Source organism: Cervus canadensis, chromosome 14 (assembly GCF_019320065.1).
Source record: "Cervus canadensis isolate Bull #8, Minnesota chromosome 14, ASM1932006v1, whole genome shotgun sequence".
NCBI lineage: Eukaryota > Metazoa > Chordata > Mammalia > Artiodactyla > Cervidae > Cervus > Cervus canadensis.
In genome coordinates this window covers 21,931,778-21,945,787 of record NC_057399.1, presented here as the reverse complement: position 1 = coordinate 21,945,787, position 14,010 = coordinate 21,931,778, and positions in this window count along the sequence as shown.

Here is a 14,010-nt window from a genome sequence, read left to right as displayed (position 1 = left end):
AGGATTTTGGTGATTGTAAAGGAGGAGAAGTTAAATCAATTAATATTTGGAAATAGCTGTGGGAGCAAAATGAAAAACAATGCCATTTGAACTGAGCCTTGAAGGATGGTGAGATGTTCTTCTGGAGAAAGAGTATTTCTAGTAGTGGAAGAAGCATATACAAAAAGAGAGAGACAGATGTCTAGAATATGGAGCAACTGGCAGCTGCATTCCAAATATTACCCTCAGACATGTTTTCTTTGGTTTACACTTAATTAGGAAATTCCATGTGAAATTAGACTCTCCAGATTCTTTTATAAAAAAAATAAGATCTGGCAATAATATTCCCACATTCTCATATGGAAAAATTATTCCTTTTTTAGGACATGTTTTCTCAAGTTTTGCTCTTTACTCATGTTCTACCAGTCTGGCTCCTTAGATGACTGGGTATACGAACAATGATGGAAGATCAAGAGAAAAAGGGTAAAATATGAAGGCTCTGGAATCCTGCCTGAAAAGCCTTCTGAAAAGCCTATCTTTAACTCAGTGTTACTGTGACTACGCCCCCACAGAACTGGTTATCCACAAGTTGGGCTTTCCTTTTAAGTCTTTTTTTAAATATCAGGACTGGTTGCCACTCATCTACAATGATGTACTCGGGGAAGAAATCTGTTATTCATAATCACAACTACCTGCTCTGAAAGGCAGTTTCTGCTAAGTAGAAAATGCTCCGTTCTATTCATAGACTTAATAGTATTGGAGAAGGATTCAAAGTTTTCAAGGCTCTCCAAGAAGGAGAAAGTATATGAGGAAATAAGGGGAGAAGACATAAATAAGGAGCGAATGAGATCATGGAACTTGGGTAAAGATAGGCCAAAGAACTGATGAGAAACTCTCAGTGGTAGGATTTTACGATCGGGGATGGTAATGTATGATTTTAGATTGTTTGGTGCTCGAAGAACAACATGGCACCACTACCTCCACCAAGGGCCACCATCCCCAGGCTCCTGACTTTCAGTAAAGTCAATCTCAAACAGTGAAGTCAATCCTCAAACATGAGGATTCAAATACGAGGAAACTCACAGAAATCTTTAGAGGATGCTCAAATTTCTTTAGTTAGAGGTTAGCTAGAAGGTAGAATTGTGTGCTTAAGTTAGATCTCGTAAAACAAGAAAGCCCTACTCAATATTAAGTTTATACTGGAACTTAATCACTGATAAAATACTATGTAAAACAAACACTGCTTATTAATTTATTTTATGACAATCTTAATATTTGATGATAACGTATTATTTTTCTGTAAGGAGCCACATGACTCTCAGGAGCTCTGGCACCTGAACACATCTGATGAGCATGAAGCATGAGGTTTTCTGAGGCTCTCCACTTCTTTACTTGGGAAGTGATTCATGGAACTCAGCCTAGAAGAAATCAGAGGATGTTTTCTCCAAGCTTCCTCTTGCCTCATAGGGGAGACACTGCCCTTGTGGGCAAAGGGCCTAGAGAGGTCTGTGCCAGCTTGCTTGCTTGTACTTTGTTGGTGAGCACAACTCTTTACCTGCAATGGAACTGAACTGCTAAGTCTCACCAGCTGGTGAAACAGCTTTGGCCTCTAATTCACCTCCTGGCTTGTAGTTCTCGCATCTGATGAATGCAAATCCCCAAGCTACTCATTCTGAATGGTGCCTATGGTAAAGCTTGGGTCTCACAGTAAATCATCAACTCATAATCCTCCCTTTAGCTGGAATTAAATGTGTCCCTCAGATTTCTCAGTCTGGAGACCCTTGCCAAGACAACAAAGGCCTGCCAGGTGGCTGGGGCTCAGGCAAGCATCTGCCAAGCTTCGTGTTTGACCAAAATGACCACTGGGACACATGTATTCTGCAGATGTGTTGTCAGAATCAGCAGCAAGAAATGAAAAAGACCCCAACGTCTGCCTTTCAAATAAACCTGTATGTCGTAACTTATTTCTAAATAAATAATTCCCACATATCCACTGTCCCTGGGTATAGAATCTCATATCCCTTTTGAAGAGCACATAGATAATTGAAAAGGAAATATGTGGTGAAGGTGGCCAAGTTAGGTATCAAATCAAATGAACACATTAATTGGGTACCTACTCTAATAATAATGACTAACCATTGTAGAGTTCTTTACATCTTACAATATGCCTCATTCTTCATTTGAGCATTACAACAGCCCGTTAAAGATAAAACATGCATTACAGATCAATATTTGTAAGCACTACTTCCAAAATTCAGCTATGGAATATACTTTCCCACCATAAAATCAAGTAAATATAACTGAGAAATATAAGGAAGACTTTCAGATCTTAACATTACTAGAGATTCAAGATTAAGGCCATTCATCAAGTTATTAAATCATACCACGAAAGTAAATTATATGTCACATTACATTATTACTATAGTAATATTATACCTTTTCACCTGTAAAAATTTTCTTTGCCAAGAAAAATGCCTCCTAAAAGTTATAAACTAAGCTTCACACCTAATAAGTTTGGATTCAAATAAATGTTACATAAAACTAGATTAAAGGAGAAGAGTTTACAGTTTTACTAATAGCTGCCAAAAAGACATTTCTAATAAAAACTCTATGGAATATTTGAATAGAGGGAAACGATGCATACCTGTCAAAGAGAAGTAGATTATCAGTGAAAATATTAGGAAAAAAGAAATAAAGTTATGTTTATATTTAAACAATATAATTGTATATTTAGAAAATCCAAAAGACTATTTTCAAAACTCTATTCATAAAGGATAATTTCATTAGATGGCTATATGGATGATAAATATAAAAATATATAATTTTTAAAACACTGTATCAGTAAGAAATTAAGTGGAAAAAATTACTACAGTAATAATACTACAAAGTTCCAGTAGACAAATATAATAGCAAAACAAATTTAATAGTAAAAAGCACAGAACCTATGTGAACAAAATTATAGACTCTTACTATAAGGCAGAAAGTAAAAGACTCAACACACTGCATTTGTAGAGGAAAAAGGAGAAAAGAAACAATAGAGAGCATAATATGTATAAAACGTATAATAAAAGCCCCCCAAATAAGTTTATATACATTAACAATTTATAACCAATATGCTATTTCCCCATTATAAAAGTTGAGGCACAGATCATTTTTTGGTAAAAATTTTAATGTATAATATTTTGAAAAGAGCTGAAAACAAAATTGACACAGGAAAATTGAAAATAAAGAAATGAAAAGAGGTGGTCTAGATAAACACTAACAAAATTTTCAAGGATGTAGAAATAGTAATCAGGCAAAATAGAATTTAAGAATATTATAGTAAGGACTATTGAGTATTTTGTTTAAGTTACAAACCTACCTGGAAGATTCAATGAGTGAGTGAGTGAAAGTCGCTCAGTTGTGTCCAACTCCTTGCTACCCCATGGACTACACGGTCCATGGAATTCTCCAGGCCAGAATACTGGAGTGGGTGGCCGTTCCCTTCTCCAGGGGATCTTCCCAACTCAGGGGTCGAAGCCAGGTCTCCCACATTGCTGTCAGATTCCTTACCAGGTAAGTCACCAGGGAAGCCCCAGTCATCTACTTTTTTATGTACCTAACAATGTGGCTTTGAAATATATAAAGCAAAATTTATTAGAATTTCAAAGAGAAATTGAAAAGGCACAGTGGACAAAATCACAGAGATCTCAGATCCTAGAAGATTAAATAGATTTTTTGAAGAAAATTTAGAGATTTTAATAACACAGTTAACAAGTTTGATCTCAGATAAATTTAGTTGTGTACCAATAAACAAAGAATTCCCTTTATTTTCAAACACACGGAACATTCATAAAAATTGACTACATAATGAATCACACAAAAACTCTCAGTAAATTCCAAGAAAGAGAAAAATACTCATCACGATGGAAAAATTAGAAGTAAAACCACAACATTAAGACCCTCTCCCACCACACACAGAAAAAAATCAAAGCATATGAAAACTTAAAAAATAAACTTCTGATTCTTGGATTAAAGAAGAAATCAAGATTTAAATTACAAATGATTTAGAAATAAAAGGTGTGTGAGCTCTTAATACCAATACTTATGGACTGGAACTATGTGGAATATATATAATATAAATGTACAGATATATATGTTCTAGAAAACAAAACTAAACTTCCAGTCCAAGAAACTGAAATAAACACAAATAAAAGTGAAAGAATGTTAGACGAAAGCAGAAATTAATCAAAGTTAAGTAGAGCTGATCAAGAAGACAACAAGTTGACTCTGAAAAAAAGCTGTAAAACTTTTAGAAAAAAAAATTTCTAACAGGTCAGAATCTGGGAGGCAGAGGGATGGGAAGAGCTACAAATAGACATCATCAGTTAGTAGGAGAATTTCTAAATTTTATATATATTTTTCTATTTCCATAGATCTTGCTTCCAGCAGCAGGGTTCCCTGAATCCTTCTTGCCGACTCAAGAAGGAGCACCTATAGGACCATTATTATCACCATGGACAAGTGATGGTCAACACCTCCAGCTGTTGGCCAGCCCTGATCTCAAGGCCTGAAAGTCAGTCTACTGAAAAGTTGGGCCCAGGGTTGTTCTTGCCAGTTTCCCTGTCTGTCCCCAACCCCAAGGCTTTGGTCAGCCCTGACTTAGAATTGACCACCTACCTGAATGTTTAGCCTTTTGACCGCAAAAAATGGAAATTCCTGGTTAACAAAGTAAACAGAGAGAGAGACAAACCTGAGTAGGGCTCAGAAAATGCAAGGAAAAGAGTGATGAAATTTTCAAAAATCATTTGAAAAAAAATAAATAGATACAAAAAATAAATCAGAGCGATCTGGTCAATGAAGACAGAAATCAGAACAATGGAATAAGGAATAAGTAAGGACAAACCTCTCCAAATATTTTAGACTGAGAGAGGTCACTCTGCTCCAGGCAATTTACTAAGAGAGGGTCCATGCCTAAATAAATGCACTAAATGTTTACATTTTAAAGTAAAGAATCCAGGCTCCAACCTGTCACTAAATCCTGACTGTTTTTCACTTAAAATATGACATATCCAGGATTCATCCACTTTTCTCCATCTGTTACCACCAACCCAGCTCAAAGACTTTTACGTCTGCCCTTCCCTATTGCTTCAATCCTTTCTTTTTTCAATTTTCAAGGTTAAATTTACTTATAACACCTTCTTAGAAGGTCTTTTACTTAATATTCTGCATGTAAACATAACCACACAGTTAGGAAACACAGACTCATATGTGTTGATTGTGACATAATTTCTATCATGTCATATCTGAAGTGCCCAAGATTTCAACTTTAAATACAACACATATTCAAAAAAGAGGGAAAAAACCAGCAACATTTACTCATACAGTTCTTCAGAATTTCAACTGAAAATTGATTCAGCTGATTACTAAATCAAACTTGGAATTCAAGATTTGTTTGAGCTTGTTATAGATGTGATTTAAAAAAATAAAAAGTGACAACCACCTCAAACTATTTTCTACCTAAATAATGGCTTAAGAGCAACTGACAATCGGTTTGTTTACAAACTGTATGGGCTTGGAACTGAGCTCTTTGCTTCTGCTCTAGCTCCCTACAGAATATTCTCCAGCCAGGACCCAGAGCAAGCCTTTTACAGCTCAAATCATAGCATGTCTTTCCTCTGCTCACATCTTTCTAGTGGCTTCCCATCATCTCCCTGAGAGAAAATGTAAAACATACAAGGTTCTATAGATCTGACCGCCTCGTTCCAAACCTCTTTTGACCTCCACTCCTGCCACCCACCACCTCCCTCAGTGCCACATTTTAATCTTTAACTAAAATGACCTCCTTTCTGTTACTTCCCAATTATATGCCACCTCAATCCCTTTGATCTTGCAGTTCCCTCTGCCTACAATGCTCCTCCCCAGGCTTTCCCCAGGCTGACCCCTTCTCCTTCAGGCTTCAAGAGGGGCCTCACCATCCTATCTACAAGAACCCCCTCCACTTCCCTATCTCCCTGTTGGTTATTTAGTCATTAAGTCATATCTGACTCTTTCGCAACCCATGGACTGTAGCCCGCCAGGCTCCTCTGTCCATGGGATTTCTCAGGCAAGAATACTGGAGTGGGTGGCCATTTCCTTCTCCAGAGGATCTTCCCAACTCAGGGATCCACCCCACATCCCTGCATTGGCAAGCAGATTCTTTACCACTGAGCCATCTGGGAAGCTCCTATCTCCCTTACCGTCCTTTATTATTTTTTCACTGCATTTATTGTATATTTATTGGTATGTAGAAAAGAAAGAGAGGTCTCACACAACGAGAGGTCTGGATTTTGTTCATAGTTGCTAAGAGGTAATCTCCAGGCCCTTGGAATGTACTGTCTCATGTGTCCTTTGTCTGGAGGCTTTGATTACTGGACAGTCTAACAATCTGATTTATGATGGGGGCTTTGGACCATATCAGTTCTGACTTCCAGAAGAACAAGAAACTAAAGAGTTAATCTCAACCTCCAAAAGAAAAGAGATTAAAAACAGCTAGGTAGATAGTATGCAATCAAGCCCAGAATAAGGGTCCAGACACTAAAAGCAAGGTGAGCATCCCTGGTTGGCAATATTCCATATGGATTTGCACACATAGTGGTGAGGAGTAGATAATATCACCATGACTCCATGGAGTGAGGACAACTGGAAGCCTCACATTTGGACTTTTCTAAGACTCTACCATATGTGTCTCTTCCTTTGTCTGGTTCTAGTTTTTATCCTGTCCCTGTAATAAACCATATCATAAGTATAATGAATAGCAAGCCCTGTGAGTTGTTATAGGAAATTATCAAATCTGAGGGCAGTTTCGTGGGTACCCCAAACCTGCAATTTGTATCAGATATGAAGGTAGTCTTGTGGGAACTGTTCCCTTAGGCCTTGCAGTTTAGCTAACTCTGGGTAATTGGGTTACTGTCTTCTCCCCACCCCTACCCCAATTAGGTTGCCATCTTCACAAGTTTTGGCTCACTGCTATATTCCTAGAGCAAAGAACTCTATCTTATACATAGAATCAGTACAATAAATATTTGTTGAACTAATTAATCTAAGAAGATAAAACAATTTATCTTCAAGGGAAACAAACTGTATCATCTTTTGCAACCATCAATGCTGCTGCTGCTGCTAAGTCACGTCAGTCGTGTCCAACTCTGTGTGACCCCATAGACGGCAATGCTGGAAGACAATATAATGCTCTTTACCAGCTTTCAGGGAAAAATTTATTACCTAGGAATCCTAGACTCCACCAATTTCTCATTCCTATATGAAGATGCAAAAAAAAAATCATATTCAAATATGAAAATTTTCAAAATAATAATAAGTATATACCCTTCCTGGAAAAAGAAGGGGCTTTCTAAGACATTTACAAAACCTGAAAGATGAACCAAACACAAAGAAAATAGTAATAGTTGATAGTTTACTATATGCAAGCCACTCTCCTGGGCGCTTATAGTAGTTCACTTAAATCTTTTTCTGAAAATCAATGAAGTAGCTACTGTTATTATTCCCCATTTCCAGTGAGGACGACGAGACAGAAAGGTCCACTTTCCTGCTCAAAACCGCAGAGCCAACAAGAGATGGCACCAGAATTTGAACCTTAGCGTCCGGCTTCAGATTTCACACTCTTAGCCTTTACACTATACTGACTTTACTAAACTTTTAAACACAATTACAAAAGTTAACTGATGAAGCTACTTATTTCATTTAGTATTATAAAACTAAACACTAAAAAAGAGTTTATCCTTCAAATGATACAGTGCAGAATCCGAGAAAAAAACAATGATGATTAAACAGTAGAGAATGCATCTTTAAAACAAAAATACTAAATTCATTGTCTATAAAGCAGAATCAAAATTAATTGCTTTATGTATATCACCATACGTGAAACAGATCACCAGTCCAAGTTCGATGCATGAAACAGGGCACGCAAAGCTGGTGCACTGGGACAACCCTGAGGGATGGGATGGGGAGGGAGGTGGGAGGGGGTTCAGGATGGGGAACACATGTACACCCAGGGCTGATTCATGTGAATGTATGGCAAAAACCACTACTATATTGCAAATTAATTAGCCTCCAATTAAAATAAATTAATCAATTTTTAAAAAATTAATTATTTTGATTTTGATATGATGATTAGATAAATAAAGGCTTAAGAATGTTCTTTTAAAAGAGCTTTAATGTAACCACTAATAAAATATTTAAAAGAATGTCCAGCTTTAATTCAAATCAAGCTTCCATGGAAGGCATCTAAAAATGCTAGCGAGCTGGCAGGGCAGGAGTCCCAGGGCAACAGAAGCAGCCCCTTGGCCCAGGACGCCTGAAACACCAGTCTGCCCTGCCTGTCCCCTCCTTGGTCTCTTGTGAGGTAGAAAAGACTCATACAAATAAATTACTTAGAGTTCTGGTTCAAGATGGTGAGATAAGAGACTACGGTTCTCCCTGCCTCCCCTGGACACACAATAATCCACGGTCACAGAAATCAGTATCACGGCAGGGGCTACAGACTGACTGGAAAGAAGCATGAGAAAAGTTCCTAGGGAGATGCAAATGTTTTCTATCATGATCTACATGAGTGTGTATATAAGTATACTCACACATATCATATATGTTTGTCATATTCATATATATGTCAAAATTCATCAGTCTGTATGCTTTTACATATGTCAAATATATATATATGTATATATTTGTCAAATTCATCAGTCTCTATGCTTAAGATTTGTGCATTTGACTATATATAAATTATACATCAATAAAGGAATATTCACATTTTTTAAAGGCTAAATAATATTTAGCCATCAGAGAGAAAGTGGGGAAAGAAGACCCCAAGCCCAAGCGGCAGCAGAGCTAAAACAAGAGGAAGAATAAGGTAAAGAAGAGCATGGCCTGCAAGTGGACAGACGGAGGCCACACTGCATGCCACACTTGGATATTTGTCTATATTTGCCATGGAAACCCTCTTGTGGAAGAATAACACTCATAACATTATCAGATTTGCATATGCGATATATGGGTTTTGGGAAAGACTGGCTATTTACTGTAGCTGAAGCATGGGGACACAGAATGAGGAGGGAGAGGTGTCTAGCTCGAAGAAGATGGATCACAAGTGTGCCGACCTCGATGCCACTTCAAGGAGGGTGACATGATCTCAGTTGAATGAACGAGAGGAAACACAAAAATAAGCAGTTACAGGGCACATCCTGTGTGCCAGACTGTTGCTAGTTACCTAGTGTGAATTCCCTTCACCTTCATGAGAGCCCTAGGGCATAGCTATCATTAACCCACTTTACAGCTGAAGAAACTAAGAGACTCAGAAAATAAGAGTGAATTTCCTAAGGCCACACAGTTAGTGACCATCACAGCTACAACACAAACACAATTCTATCTAGAGTAAACACCTGCTCTTTCCAAAACATCTGTCACCATATTTTTGAAAAACATAAAAGCATGTGACAACCCTAAAACATAGCGCTTCATCCAGACTGAATGCCGGAGTCAGGGGGACCAATATGAAGCTTACTGCAATAATCCAGGTGAGCAAGGATGGTACTAAAGATGCTGAGATGTGAGCCTGCTCTGAAAGCTGAGAGGATTTGTGAATAAACTGGATATAGGGTGAAACAAACAACAGGAATCAAGGATGACTCCAAACTTGAGGGTCTTATTAACCAAAAGGCTGCATTCCATTAACTGAGATGGGAGAGGTTTACTGAAGAAGTAGATTTGGGGGAACATCAGGTGGTTAGGTATTAAATCAATTGAGATGTCTGGTAGACTCCAAGTCTACCAGTCAATGCCAAGCAAGCATGTGGACATAAGAAACTGATACTCCATGGAGTTTTGTTTAAACGTGTGTGCATGTGTGTTTGTTTTCCATAAATGGGATCATATTTTCCACGTTGTTTTAACAACATTTAGATTTGCTTACAGGTGTAAAATGAATGAATGAAGCAATCAATCAGTGTACATTCACAAAGAAAGATGACAGGATAAAGTTTTAATAATAGGGGTCTCTAGGTGGTAAGAGAGTGGGTGACTCGTATTTTGGGTTCTTAATTGCATTTTTTTAACTTTTTATAGTGAGCACTGGATTGTTCTTCCAAATACAATAACACTATTTTCAATAGATGTTAGAAGAGATTCATTTTACGTATAATAAATCCCAAAAGTGGATAAGATCTCTGACACCGAAAACATACAGTAAGTAAACCTGAGCACTTGTCTTCCATTTCACACAAAGAGCCAAAACGAGTATGTGTGGACACAAGTTCTAAACATTACGAAAAATTTGATGTCCGGTCATTTTGACTAGACCAGATGCCCTTTTGTATACTGGCGATACTAGCTGGGTTTGAGCCTGTCTGTGGAGTAGGAGCATGAGTACTGTATGTGTCAGCTTATATGAGTGTGTGTGTCTGCAATCTACATTAGCAGGTGGCACACGTGCTGTAAGACTCCTTGTGAAAGAACACTGCCTTTTAATGAGTTTACCATTAAAAAAAAAAAAAAAATGGGACACTGCCTGGTTCCACGGTGTTAAATGAAAATAACATTCAGAGTTGAGTTAAGTTAATCTGATTGCACAGGATCTATTTTCCCCCTTGCTGCAAATCAGAGCAGTCTTCAGCTAACAAGAACGGGTGCCCTACTTGAACGGGCAGCGGGTACCGCTGCTAGTCAGAGCAGCACTGAGCATGGCATTGCCATCATTACATCCCTAGGTTCGAGGCAATGAAACTCCAGGAGCAGCAAAGTCAAATCAGTTCAATTGTCTGATTGTTCATACTCATAAAGTGGGGAAGCTGGCAGGGGTCCGGCATAAAACTTAGAGCTCTGCACTGGAGCTCCTTTAAGGTAATTCATGGCCCTCTGCGGTAGCTTAAATCAGAAGGGCCAGCATGGTCACAGTAAAGGCAGCTCCCCACCCTGCTTGAGAGCAATATCGCAGATAGCCGGCTGCTATGCCAGATGTCAAAGGTGCACTAAAAGCACTTGTTTTTGATCTACCCCATTCCTGAGAAGCACAATGGATGGGCCTTTAAGCACTGCCATAAAAAAAGATTGTGATTAATGAAGCAGCACAACTTAATAAACCAAGTTGACTCCCGCTTCCTTCTCCTAGGCATTTCACTGTCCACAAAGCAGTTCTTTTACTTAGCAGCAGGGACATGTAAAATGTTAATCATCAATCTGTGGGCCATTAAAGAAGTTGCTTTCCCTTTCTCAACTTGAAAACCAAGGGGGAAAGATAATAGGTTTGGTTAACAGAGCCATTCACATAATGGAGATGTGCGGAGGAAAGCTTTGATAGAGTCAGCGTGGAAGCCCTGAGCGCTAATCCATTCTGCTCTCGGGACCAGGAGTTCAGAGCCTAGCTGAGGCTGAGAGGCTCAGGATGGAAGCTGGAGGGAATGTATTGATCTGGCCGGACCAATGGGAGGTTACTGCACCTGAGTGAGGACCAAAATAAGATGAGACGGCATGGAAGCTTTCCGTGTCATGCCTGATCTTATCTGGCCTTCTTCCTTGCAGAACAGAGGACCACAGCAGCCTGCCCAGGCGGGCAATGGCTGTGAGGGGAGCCCTGACCGAAAGAGCCCTCCCTCGACCAGAAAGCAACAGAGTTTTTGGCTAATTCTCCAAAACCCAGTGAAATACTTCCTCTGCTAGAGTCAAAGGTGTATCAGTCAGAGACAAATAACTTCACATTTTACTCATGATTTAGGAATTGCTTCTGGCAGAGGCAGGAATCAGAGATCCAAGGATTGGGCACATGGCCCACAGATGTTTGATATAGTCAATCAGTTAATACTGGCAAGAAAAAGAGAAACTACTGGAAGACGGTGTCAGGACATTCTGAAATGTCCATGGTTAGGAAAGTTGATGCTAAAATTAAGAACAGTTCACTGCATCTCTTTTCATTCCTTTAGAGAAACTCTTGGTCTTATCTGGCCTTGGTGAAGAAAACTGAGACAGTAAACATGAGGAGATGCCTCTTGCTCCTGGAGAGAGTGTGTGTTGGATAACTCCAAAGAGAGGAGGACCAAGAGTCCATGACATTCTGAGAAACTCTATTTGATCAGCAAAATGCCACTTCTCTGTTAGAAGCTTTAACTTTCATATTGAGAAAACTTCCATCACTCACATCAAAGATAATGATAGTGCTAATGATAGGATAAAGTGAATTTGGATGGGGCTGCTGGTATGAGCAGTTAAAAGCCCTTCCAAAAAGCCTCTACTGGTTGTAATCACTCACCAAATTCCAAGCTCCTATGGGCAGTGTCTACATCATAGTGTTCTGAGACCAAGCAGGTCATACTCAGTGGATGATTGATACATGTCTGCTGAATTAATTAATTAACCTAGAATTGATTATGTTGAAAGCATTTTCTAACTTCCTTAGCCTTCATAATAAAACTTATTCCTTAAAATTGCATGAAAGGCTTTTAACAGTATATCCATTCTTCTCAGCTTTATCTCATGCTACCTGCTAACTTATTCCAATACGTGATTCAGAAACTAGCTAGACAACTATTCAGCATTCCCCAAACATCTCTCCCAGCTGCTGTTCCCTCCACCAGGCAAACTCTATGTCATTCTTTGTGAAGCCTTCCCTTCCCTCTTGAGATGGGAGTGAGAGTGAAAGTCACTCAGCAGTGTCAGACTCTTTGAGATCCCATAGACTGTAGCCTACCAGGCTCCTCTGTCCAGGCCAGAATACTGGAGTGGGTAGCCTTTCCCTTCTACAGGGGATCTTTCCAACCCAGAGACTGAACCCAGGTCTCCCACATTGCAGGTGGATTCTTTACCATCTGAGCTACCAGGGAAGCCCAAGAGTACTGGAGTGGGTAGCCTATCCCTTCTCCAGTGAATCTTCCTGACCCCCGAATCGAACTGGGGTCTCTTGCATTGCAAGCAGATTCTTTACCAGCTGAGCTAGAGGGTCCCTTTTTCGCTTGAAATAAAGGCATTTTGCAAATGCCTCAATTGCAGCTTCTGGTACAGTGAGGTTGTTTTCCACATCTCCCTTCACACAAACCTGTGAATACCTACCTTACTAATCTTGGAAAACACTAGGCACTTAACAAATCCTTGTTAAGTCAATAAATCAATGACTGAACCAACAAAGTAATGGAGCAGCCACTGAGGAGTTAACCCCAAAAATCACATGTTCTGTCTAGTCTACCTATGTTCTGTCAGCTATGGTTCTTGAACAGATCATAAATTTTCACAATAGTACTCTAAAAATGTCTTCAATTTTAAATTTTTATAAAGTGAAATATTTCATGAAAATGTTTCAGTTCCCCACCCACTGCCCTTCAGGAAATGGTCCAGGATGACTCTTAAAAATCATTTTTAAGTTTATGAATCCAAGCTTTAAAATCAGAGCACAGTTTAAAGTCTGCTTTGTGGGAAAAGTACGTGATAATAAACTCTCTTCAGAAAATTTAGTTAATTCCCATCTCTTATGTATATCCAAGTTTTCCACTCCATGTTAGCTCTTGGTGGGTGAAAATTTACAGTGATCATGACCATTCAGTGTAGGAAATGAATTAACATTCTCCACAGGACCCTCATTTGTATAGTATATTAATAGGCTCCTTATGTAAATTTCTACTCTTACCTCACTGCTTATATGCCTGCTAGCTGGTGGCATGCAATTTAGAAATGAGGGCAAGAAATGTTTGATTTCATGAAATGTCGCTTAGAGGGATGGTGAGGAGGGAAGTGGGTAGAGGCCAAGCAGTGAAAGTCTACAATGGACATATTTCATAGCTGTCACTAATCTAACAGTGCTCAAGAAAGCCAACTCTCATTCCAGTAAACTCTGGGGAAACAAACAGCAATATATCTGATGATATTTGACGACACCTGGTGCAAAAAGATATGCAGTGTTAGTCAAAATTGTACCATGTCCAAAATTGTACCATGTCCTACCATGACTTTGTAGTAAACATTTCTATGGAAAGAAAAAACCCATTCTCCAAAGCCATATCAAAGAACATTCCACTTTTCAGA